The 12,604-nt window shown below is 37.0% G+C and overlaps 1 protein-coding gene across 1 annotated transcript in view; it reads right to left on the bottom strand.

Moving 5' to 3' along the window:
• The window catches only part of DYM (dymeclin), a 600,877-nt gene that overhangs the window by 573,977 nt on the left and 14,296 nt on the right, over nucleotides 1–12,604 (bottom strand). The gene's annotated exons all lie outside the window — the stretch shown is intronic.

Raw genomic sequence — 12,604 nt, 5'->3', positions numbered from 1 at the left:
AGAGATTTTAAACCTATTCAAAAAAACTGCCATTTATTAATTTACTCAGAATATACATTAAAATTACTGAGGCAAAATTTGATGAGATAGATAAAATAATAGATCAGATATTAAAATTTTAAAACCTTTCCTAACCAATAGCAATAAGGAACTAGAAAAAGAAATCAGAGTGAGGCTGCTGAAGTGGAATTTCCTTGTCCAAAGAGTAGTTTCTATGCAGCAGCCTCTTGAAAACAAATTTGTGCCTAGAGATGAGAGGTCCTAGGTTCAAATTTGACCTCAGACACTTCCCAACTTTATAACCTTGAGCAAGTCACTTAATCCTCATTGCCTAGACCAGTGATGGCAAACCTATGACACGTGTGTCAGCACTGACACGCATAGCCCATTTTTGATGACACGGTCACATACAGAGAAGTATGGGGCCACATGCCAAGGATGAAACATTTGCTGAAGTGTAGTGTAGACACTCTGTGTACTATAGATAACAATTCCACCTATATTAATTTACCTATTTTGGTTTATTAAATACGGCTACATATTACAATTACATATTTTTGTTGTTTAAACTACAAATATCACAAAATTATGGTGTTTTTTTCTCAAAGTCACACACCACCCAAGTTATGCTCGGTTTTTTGACGAATTTTGACACACCAAGCTCAAAAGGTTGCCCATCACTGGCCTACCCCTTTCCATTCTTCTGCCTTAGAACCAATACACAGTATTGATTCTAAGATGGAAGGTAAGAGTTTAAAAAAAATTTTTTGTGTGTATGCCAATTAATGACTCCTCTATGAACAAAGATCCTTGGTAAAAAGTCAACCATATTTTAAAAGAACAACAACAAAAAAAAAAGCTTCATAACACACAAAATCAAAGAAACCTAAGTGCAAAAAAAAAGAAAAGGAAGAGGATATACAGTACCTATTATAAGAAACCATTCGCTAGATGGCTGGTGAGTGGAAACTATCTTTGAAGTCTTGGCCTGGCTTAAGAATTAGATGACCCTCTACAAGTTTGTATTCCCTTTGTCTTCTAAGAAAAGGGGATGGCATTTCCTTCTCACTCTCCTAGCTTCCCTAGTCCCTCTCTCCTTCTCCCTCTTATGCATAACCTTTTTCCTTCATTTTCTCAAAATGGTTGAGGTGGTTATGTGCCTCACTTAGAGGCACATAAAAAAGCTAATTAAATTGGATATATTTTCTCCTTTTGAAGGGGTCCAAAGGACACTGACAGGCCACATAGTTACTAGAAGAACAAATAACAACTGGCCACTGATATCTGAATAGGGATTTCACTCTAATCTAAAGCATTAGCAATCACCACCATTACTTTGATTCTGCCTTTCAGGACAAAGTGGCAGGCTCCTTTCAGATACCCAATTGTCAGAACATACTGAGTTGGCACATGAGACAAAATAAGAGAGAATCAATGTGATCCTCCCAAAGGGATGCGAGTTGTCATCCTTCAAACAAACTTGCTACCAAATTTTCATCTACTTAATGAACCAATTTACTATAATATCTAGATAACACTTCAGACTAATGTATAATTCCTCATAATGTAGAGCTGACTCTGGGGGTCTCAAAGGCTATGTCAGCAAAGCACAAACACTGGGGCAGGTCCTACAGTAAAGCTGAAAAGTTTTCCAGTGTATGCCAGGTGATAGAATGAAGACTGAACCTAGCTATATTTGAGGCAGTTCATCACTAGATCAACAATAAGGTAATAAACGTTACAGTCAAAACAACTCTCCAAAATTTATCTATTAAGTTACAGATGTGAGGCAAACTGGACTGGTGGAGGGTTTTGCCCATCTGGTAATTTTCCTTATTCAATTTTATTTTCATTTTCAAATTCTCTGCCTTCTCTCCCTCACCCAATGAAAAGGCAAGACGTACAATACCAATTAATCCCACATCAAATGAATTACAAATCAGTTAAGGATTGGAATTAATCATATTATCATAAGATCAAAGATTTAGACCTGGAAAGAACTTTAAGTTCATCTATTCCAACCCTCTCATTTTTCAGGTGAGATAAATGAGCCCAACAAAAGTTACAGATTTTAAGTATCACTAGAGACATTATTACACTGGAATTATAATAGAGTGGTTTCATACTTTTTGAGGACATAGAATCTTTTTTTTAATGTTTTCATTTTTACATGGGGTGTTGGAAATAAAGGAGCAAACAAATTACTAGACTCTGATTATCTTATTACAGCTTTCTCATCTGAAAATGATTAGAGTGATAATCCATATCATATATCACTCTAAAAATAATCATCTTGAAATCCCAGGGGACATGGAAACTAGTTCTTACATGGAATATATTACAATTTATTAATTTGTACTTTCAGACACTATCAATAACATTAAAACATGTTCACCATATTTTCCAAACTGACTTTTTAAAAATGTATATACCATGAGTGTAAATCCACAATTCTCCTCCTTTATAAGCTTCAAAATTCATAGTTCCTGGAGAGGCATAGAGAAGACACTTCCCAATAGCCTGTTTAAATAATACTTATTTTCATGCAGAATTCACTGGACTCCTCGGTGTTTACTACTCTTGGCCAGCAGAGGGCAAACTAGTAACCTTAGTGATCTCTGAATTATTCTGATCAGCAAATTCTTTTAAAGTAGCTATGTTTTATATGAACTTCATCAGAAATTTTTTCATGTCAATATCAACATAATCATGATAGATGGCATATATAATTATTCCAGTATTATCATCATCATCAATTAACATCATCATATATTACTCCCCCCTCCAGATCCTTAAGTTCCAAACTGGCCTTATGCTTCCCACATATATCACTCAATCTCATTTCTTTTTTTTTTATTTAAACATTTATTAATAATCATTTTTAACATGGTTACATGATTCATGCTCCTACTTTCCCCTTCACTCCCCGCACTCCCCCCACCCATGGCCGACGCACATTTCCACTGGTTTTGTCATGTGTCCTTGATCAAGACCTATTTCCAAATTGTTGGTGGTTGCATTGGTGTGGTAGTTTCGAGTCCACATCCCCAATCATGTCCACCCCGACCCATGCGTTCAAGCAGTTGCTTTTCTTATATGTTTCCTCTCCTGCAGTTCTTCCTCTGAATGTAGGTAACGTTCTTTACCATAAATCCCTCAGAGCTGTCCTGGATCATTGCATTGTTGCTGGTACAGAAGTCCATTACATTCGATTTTACCACAGTATATCAGTCTCTGTGTACAATGTTCTTCTGGCTCTGCTTCTTTCACTCTGCATCAGTTCCTGGAGGTCTCTCCAGTTCGCCTGGAACTCCTCCAGTTTATTATTCCTTTTAGCACAATAGTATTCCATCACCCGCATATACCACAGTTTGTTCAGCCATTCCCCAATTGAAGGACATACCCTCCTTTTCCAGTTTGTTGCCACCACAAAAAGCGCAGCTATAAATATTTTCGTACAAGTCTGTTTATCTATGATCTCTTTGGGGGTACAAACCCAACAATGCAATCTCATTTCTATGTCTTTTCACTGACCATTCCTCATTATTGGAATGTACTTCCTCATCACCTCTAATTCATAAGTTTTCTCTATTTCTTTAAGAAACAGCTTAAACATTATCTTCTACTGTGCTAATCTCCCCAAATGCTAGTGCCTTCTTTCTCAAAATAAGCTGTATTTATTCGCTATGCACACATACAAATACTTCTTGTTTCCTTTTAAAGAATGCAAACTCCCTTAGAAAAAAGAATATTTCATTCTTTGCCCTAGAACCTAGGGCAGTATTTGGTATATTGCAGGTGCTTAATAAATGCTTCAGTTTCTTGATTAAGTTAAGCTATGTTCTCAATTGATAAAGAACACTAGATTCTACATAAACTTGGAAGCAGACTTTCCACAAATATATGGTCATATAAGTTAGAAAGGAATCATAGTGTCACACAACAGATGTACTATACTTGATTCATTTTTCATTCCATTTCTTTCCAATGCCACCACCCTAGCTCAAACACTAATTACCACTTTCCTAGTTCTATTAAATAAAACTCCTAACAAGTCTTCCAACCTTCAAACTCTGAGCTCTGCCAATCTATCCTACAGAATACTGACATTAACCTTCCGGATACAAAGCTTGAGTTATGGCATTATCCAAGGTCACACAGCTAATAAGTATCTGGGGCAAGATTTGAACTAAAGAAGATGATTCCTCCTGACTTCAGGTCTAGCAGTGTATCCACTGTGCCATATAGCTTCTCCATATGTTTGCTATTGTTATTACAAGCAGAAACAACATATGCATGTGTGTGTGTGTGTATATGTGTAAATAAAAGGGTTAACATGCAAACAGAAAGGCAAAGCATCCTTAACAAGTTATGGACAAACTGAATAATTTCAATATCCCAAAGTAAGCAAATACAGAGGTATATGGCAAAAAAATGAAAGGGATTGGTTTTTACTCTATGTACCAATGAATATGACAGCAGGGTACAGTGGAATATAATTGTTACATTAGAGACAAGAATCACAGAAACTCAGATCTGGAAGTATCCTTAAATATCTAGTCCAATCATCCTCATTTTACACATAAAACAACTTTTTCATGATCATCTTTATTGTAGTATCTCTGGCCTAAAAGGATTAAACCTAAAAAACATGTTAACATTATACTATACCTTCCAACTACATTCATGTTCAAGAAGAGGGACTAGAAGGGAAAGGAAGAGTATAATGGCAGAGGAAAAAGAAAGAAAATATCATCAAGGCATTTAAGCCACTTCCCAAATACAAAGTGACTTATGAGGAACCTTAGCTGATTGGTGACCATCAGACAAGCACTAGAGAAACATAATAATCAAAAGAGAAACAACTCCATTAATAGAATGAGCACTAGACCTTAAAAGACAGAACTCAGAGCCCTAGCATTGTCACTTACTACAATGAAGAGGTATATGTGACCTTGGGCAAGTCACAAACTATCTGGACTTCAAAATAGCAAGTAGAAGATACTTAGTTTGAAAGATTTAAGACCTTGAAGCAAAGCGATGACCAATCATGACTCCTAAAGACTAATGATGCCCACTTCTGACAGAGTAGATGAACCCAGGGTGCGATCTGAGACATCTTTTTTTGGATATGGAGATTGGAGAAATCTGTTTTGCTTGACTGTGTATTCATTACAAAAGTTTTGTTCTTTTCTTCAATGGGGTGGTATAAAAGGAAAGAGAGACTTTGGTAAGTAAAAAAATAATAAAAATTTTAAAAGAGGCTTACTTTATAGAATTATTATGAGAATCAAATGGGAAGTGTGAAAACTATAAAGTACTATAGAGTTCTAAGGCTTTATTATAATTTTTTTTTCAAATAAACTGGAAATGGAAAAATGGAAGCACTAGACTCAATCTCCTATTTTGAGCAGACTATAACTACCCCATTTCTCAGCTTCCCTTATTCCTTTCTGTAAAAGTTATTGACTTGAAGGTGGAAAACACTGCATACGTTATATTTATTACTGTTGTTATTTTTATCCACTATAGCAGTTTCACCTAATAGAAGTTACTTTACTTGTCTCCAAACAGTCTTGAACTGATTCATAATGCTCAAAGCAACTAAATCTTCTTAAAGCAGTCCTTCACTCAAAAATTTTCTGTGGTTGCCCAGAAACTACTGAATTAGATCCAAAACCCTTAGTCTACTATTCATAAATCCTTTCACATTATGACCACAATTTATCTTTCCAATTCTATTTCTTGCTTCTCCTAAACACAACCTTTATATTCTAATAAACCAATGATTTGTCCATCCTCAAATATATCATACCCTTTGTCAACCTCTACACCAGTGATTCCCAAAGTGGGTGCCACTGCCCCTGGTGAGTGCTGCAGCAATCCAGGGGAGTGGTGATGGCCAAAAATTAATTTCCAGGGGGATAAGTAATATTTTTTCTGGAAAGGGGGCAGTAGGCCAAAAAAGTTTGGGAACCACTACTCTACACCTTTGTTCATGCTATTTCAGCCTAAAATGCTTTCTTAATCATCTTCATTTGTTGAAGTTTTACTCATCCTTTATGCCCAGCTCATATCCCAACAGTGCCATAAATATTCCTGGATTACTCAACCTGGAAGTGCTTCACCCCCTCTCCAAAATCACATAACACTTTGTTTCTACACTCAAGTGACAATTACGCATTAATACCCTATACTGGTTCTGGAGGGAAGAAACAAGAGAGAAAGACAGTATTTGTCATCTTTCCTGTGAAAAATTATAACCACCTTGATATAGCGGATGATAATTTACATATTTTCTATCCTCCATAGCATCTTTCACATAGCAGACACTCAATAACTAAATAAATGACTTAATATGAAATGATGAAAAAGGAAAGGCTCCAATGTTTGAAATGGAAATGAACTTAGAGATCATCTAGTTTAACTCCCTCATTTTTCATATGAAGAAATTAAGGTCCAGAAAGGGAAATGACTAACCAAAAGTCAAACAACTAACTAATGAAATGAATAAAACTAGGACCTTGACCTCCTGATGCCTAGTTCAGAGTTTTTTTTTCCACTACACCCCTAAATTTTTCTGCTTCTGCCCATGCTAAATCTATTCATGTTTCATATTGTTCTCTCTAATGTTTCTTGTATTCTTTCAGTTTATGGCTTCTTGACTCTTCTCCATTTTCCTCCACTAATTAATAACTACATTCTCCAGGTAACATCATCTACTTTCAAGTACTATTTTAAGTATTTTAAAGTTATATACCATAACAATAAGTGTAGTGCTTTGTAGCATTATTATTTCATCCGCCCACTTCATTACCAGAGGAATAAAATATCATATTTAATAAAGTTTCAGATAATATATGTTTTAAAATGTTTAGGTTCACTCTTTTTGTGAATTATAAGAATCACTAGGATAATAATGGTGTAAAAAGGAATTCTTTATTGCTTTTTAATGGGGGACCTGGAAGTCCTCTTACCATATTGATGTATAAGGATTAACCAGCCCACAGTGACAGGAAGGAAAAACCATAGAGAGAGGAAGGAGGTAAAACAAGTGATTTGGAAAAGAGATCAAGAAAAAAATTAGTATTAATGGACTACTTAAAATGATGACCAAAAAAGGAATCTAGACTTGATATTTCAAGCATGGATCTCTTAAAACCAGAGGACAGTATGGAAATAGGAAGAATTCATTCACCAGCCACCTCTAGAAAGAAACCCCAAGAACACTCCTAGGAACATCATAGCTAAAACCTAGAGCTTCTAGTTCAAAGAGAATATACTGCAAACAGTCAGACAGGAAGAACTGAAGTACCAAGGAGCAATACACAGAATCACATATGATTTATAAGCCACCACAATAATGAAACAGAAAGCACAGAATACGATAAATATGTAAAAGGAAAAAGATATAGACTTGGAGTCAAGAATAACTTACCTAGCGAAACTGAATATAGTCATCAATCAGTCTACATATTTATATACATATGTATATGTATATATGTCTACATATATACACATATGTAAATACATACATAAGGTTTTTTTCTTTTAGACATGGCCAATGTGTAAATTTATTTTTCTTGACTATATTTGGTTTTTTAATACTAATTACATTTTATTAATTTTTTTATTTTTAAATATTTTTTCAAGGTTGCATGATTCATGTTCTCTCTTTCTCCTCTTTCCTCCCCACTCCCAAAGCTGACAAGGAATTCCACTGGATTGTAAATTTATTATCACTCAATACCTATTTGTGTAGTTTTCTTTTTTGTAACAGAGTAGTAACTACATATATTTGTAACTGGAGTTTCATTTTTCTTTCATCCTAAACTGGATAGTGTTGTGAGGAAGATTATTTAGTTTTAGTTGCATATAGTTTATATGGACCTAGCAGGAAGGGCTGAAGTATTCCAAGATGGAATAAAGGAGCAGGAAGTAGGGCTTATGCTCTGAGAGAGACTCCATTAGTGGTTGGCACAAACTGTTGTTAGCCCTGGGAGATCTCAGAGTTAAGGACACCCTGCATCCTGATTCCCTGGGATCCTGAGTGGTGGTGGCTTTCAGCAAGTGGACAAGACCTGCAGAACTGCACCAAGTGGAGGAGGGGTTTGGGATCTGGTGGACAGCATCTCAAGAACACTCTCTCTAATTAGATACCTTGGACCACCTTGGCTTTTGGCATCCTGTGATCATCTTTGGATTACCGTGAGAACCCTCAAAGCCACCCTCAGGCCCTTTAACTGTGCTGGTCAAACCTGGCTGGAACCAGGTTTGAAGCAGCCTTCCCAGTGACTCCAGTACTGCTCCTTTGAGCCCTGCCTGGCCTAGGTCAATTAGAATTAGAGTAGACAAGTCCTCCCTTTGCCCTTGTGATTTGCCCTTTAGGTTTTTAAGTGCAGAATCCCCTATCCCACCTTTATTTAGTTAATCATAATTAAAAACTGTTAAAACTTTTACCTTGCCTGCTGGTTCCATAGACCCTGGCCTAGGGGTGAGCTGGGTGAGCTGGGCCAACTGCCATTCTTGACAGTTACCAGCTTAGCAGTGAACTCTGGTCTCCCTATCCTGGTTGGTCCTGTCTCTCCTTCAATCCAATGTATGTACCCACAACCATTTAGGTTATATTTTAACATCCCTGGTGCCCCACATTTTTTACAATAGAGAGGAGAAAACAGAAGATTTTTACTTATTGAAAAAATGAAATGTAATTTTTTAAAAAGGGACACACCTGAAACAAGATTTCAAGGAAAACTTCCCTATTTTTCAGGGTAACATTTTAAACTGCTTGAGGCCGTTAGCAAGATCTTCCTTATACAATCACCCAGGCTCTATTGGTAATAAATTTGCCTGCTGCAACAACATAAAATAATACATTTATTTGGTGCTTTAAGGTAGAATAAAACTAAATTCCACATGCTAGACTTCCAAATTCTGAAAGACAAGTAACTTTGTACCTCTGAATCTGTCCAAGGCTATGTGCCTTGTTACTTCAGCTGTTTCTCATGCAATATAATTTCCAGGATACTCATCATTCTGATCATCCTTATCAGGATATCTTACAACTTATCAATGTCCTGCTGCCTTGGTTGTTGTGGTTCTTGTGGTGGTGGTGGTTGTTGTTGTCTCCTCCTCCTCCTTCCCCTTCATCTTTCTCTTGTCCCTCCCCCTCCCTCCTCCTCATCCTCCCCCAACTGAATGAGAAGCCAAGGTGTTTCTTTTAGGCAATAATTAGCCTCTTAAAGGGCTTTTACATTAGGAGATGCTTCTACCCTCTAAACTCCCTGTCCACATGGCAGTGGAAGCAAGCAACCTGGAGGGGTTTTTTTGTTTGTTTTATTTGTTTGTTTTTTTACCTCTAGGCAGGAGGGGAAAGAAGATTACTCTTCCAAACAGGAAGTAGATTTGCAACCAATTTAATAAGTAGAATTGCAAGTATGGCCCAGTTTGCTGTCTATCTCAAATAGCTCCCATTCTGGGAGAGCATTATAGAGCTTGCATAGCTCAAAGTTTTGAGGTATTTTCCCTTACTACTGTTCCTCAGTGCACTGGTCCTTGCGATTAGCTTGAGTAATCCTGAGATTCAGGGAGGAGATTCATCTCCCTACATCCCCTTGCCATTTTGGCCTGCCCAATCTCTGCAACACATCCAATACGGGATTCATCCAACTATGCTCAGTGCAGTTATAGGGAACCCCAGAGATGTGACCAAAGGAATCTAAATGGATGATGATACTGGGGAGGGGAAGGAACTTTAAAGAGTCTGGAGGTGAATTTTTAGCTTTTCAGACTCCATTGCTAACTCTGTCGGTTTATTTCCCTCCAAATAGTATAGGAGTCTATAATGCAGCTATTGGAATTGAAGATAAGGATTCTTGAATTTGGTGCTTATATCCTATCACATATATTGTATTTGCTGATTGTTTGCTTTATGATTTAATCTTTTTAAGTTCATATGTTGATCTAATCTAATATATTCTGTTACACTATGTCACTTTAAGTTACTGTGTTTTGGCCATTTAGCTATATATTCCGTTATATTGTCTTTATTTGTACCTCCCCTATGACTGGACTGGAAAAAAATACCATTGCAAAAGCCCATAGTAAACTTGTGCAAAGCCTTTTCCATGGCAAAACCATAGGTCCTTATGGATGCTGGGCTTGTCACCAGATCCACCAAGGTCACATGTTCCTAAACTGCTTTTTATTCCTTTTTGCCTTTGTTAATTATCTCATAGATGATGATGGATGGACTCCATCAAACTGCTTACAATCTTGGAGAATTTAATGACCTAAAAATTTTAAATAATTTTAAGGGGCCTTCAGAAATTATTTTTATATATCTAGTAGCACACCTACCTAACTGATCATTTGCCTACCTCTGAGCTGTTTGTAACAAGAGGTAAAGGGCCCATTTAGTAGCTGAAGTGAAATACTGTAACACTATTATATTCCCCACCTCCGCATTTATGAAAATGTAATGGATTAGACATCTGAAGTGATTTTCACTATTGTAGCCCTTGCTTCCACATTGCAATGGATGGAACATATAAAGACATGGCCTTTTACATTGTTACAGTCTCATGCCAAAAGAGAGAGGTTCATCTGGAAGTGGTAAAGTTTTTCCTAGGGGGCATGGTATCCCTGAATGGCCCCTGAGAGGGAGAATTTCCCATGAAGCCTAGTAGCTTCCGAATATTTATATATATATATATATATATTTGTAACTCTTCGTCTTGCTCTACCATTTCACCAGAATGATCTAGATTCTTGGTGACATTTTAGACCCAAAAGATTTTCATCAGCAATACAGAGGTTTTTTCCTGGGCTCTTCTGCCAAATTTTGGAATGATGACAGTAATAGACTTTGTTAAAAATATCTTAGTCAAAATTGAAAGATTTGCTAGATCTGGAGAATTTGTGACAAGTATCCATGAGCTTCAATGACTATAGAGACTCATGTAAATCCTAATGATAGCAGATTTGTTTGCTATTGTCATTAAATGGGCTATTGTGATTTGGGGGATTTGGGTACTTCTTGAATGTACATTAGCTGCTATACTATTATTTTTTATAAAGCTGTTTTCTTAGTGAAAATTATGTGCATTCACACTGTGGTTAATAGCTAAGTTAAAAAGGAAAAGGATCTCATTTCTGAGTGAGAAATCTTTGCACTCTGCTTCTCCTTGGGCAAATACAATGGGTCACTGGTTGTGAACTATATATTTTTGATTTTTTAAATTTTATTATTTTTCCTTTGTATGTACAATAGAGTATGAGTTTTCTTTTTTCTCTCATTTTTTGTTCTTGAAGCACATGATAGCAGTATTTATGGTTTTTTTGTTTTTGCACTAATATAAGTTTACAATATCCACTAGCCATAAGATCAATGAATACCCAAAAACTTTAGACTATGGAAACCTGCCATTGATTAATATTGTGGGACTTTGATTAATAATTGTGTCTGATACCAGGAGAATAGCTCACAAAAGAGTCACTGCACAGTGCTAAGGAAGCACAAAGTTAATCTGCACTGTGCCTATAACCACAAGGTCAAGGAGACCAACCAATCCCAGTGGGATTAATGAGATCTGAGCCAAGACAGAGGACTTGTTTGCGGCCCGAGATTGCAGCTTGTTTGAGGCCCGAGATTGCAGCATATGTCAGATGCAGGTCTTCCCTGCACCACATTCTGACAAGAACCTCAGTCTGGCTAGAATATTGTCTCCCCTATCCCTGAAAGCAAAGGTAAATCAGACCAGGGAATGCTATTTCCCATCTGCTACAAAAATCTACTCCTTTTTCAGTCTTTCATAAGTATGGCAAGGCAATTTTCTATAGTCCTGGATGCTGACTAGGTAAGTGCATAGTGCTGTGATGGTCCTAGAAGCTTGTGGGTGCAATAGGGAAATAGGCTTTAAAAGCAGGTTTAGAGATTTAGCCAGGCAGGTTGGAGCTAAAATTCCAACCTGGAACACAGCAAGGGACTGAATATAGGGCTCTAAGGGCAGTTGGGTTTTGAAGGAGTTGGAGAAGTCATAGCCACTGACCAGAGAGCCTGTGGATTTGGATATCTCTGTGCTTTGAGTATCATCTGCAAGAGCACATCTCAACTAGCAAGATCTAGAAGAGCAGGTTGAGAATAGCTGTCTTATTTGGTGAACAAGCAAGATCAATCTCCCTGAGTTCTCTGAGGATTTATTTGGCTGGTACCTGTGCTCTTGGACTAACTGATACATTTGAGCTACTGATCAAGAACATCTGTGTGAGATCCCATTATTCCCTTGTGTCCTGCCTGCCTGCCATAGTGTTAGTGTAGGGATTACCCAGACCTTTAACCCTGAATTGATCCCATAAGTGTTATGTGTAATCTGTCTATAGTTATTTAGAGTAGTGTGACCTTCCCCCACATCTTTTACCCTTAAATTAGCTATTAAACTGTGTTTTTATAACTTCCTCCTGTTTCATTCCACAACCCAAAGGGTTCATTGTCATTTAATAGGAAAACCCTGGCTGAGTTGGACTGAAGTGACAATTGCTTCCCAACTGTCACCATCCATTCCGAAGTCCTATATTTGTGTGTTTGGTGAGATTTCTAGTGTGT

This window comes from Gracilinanus agilis, chromosome 1 (assembly GCF_016433145.1).
Source record: "Gracilinanus agilis isolate LMUSP501 chromosome 1, AgileGrace, whole genome shotgun sequence".
NCBI classification, from domain to species: Eukaryota; Metazoa; Chordata; class Mammalia; order Didelphimorphia; family Didelphidae; genus Gracilinanus; species Gracilinanus agilis.
The sequence above is the reverse complement of the archived record's forward strand: the minus strand, read 5'-3'. Positions and strand labels throughout refer to the sequence as shown.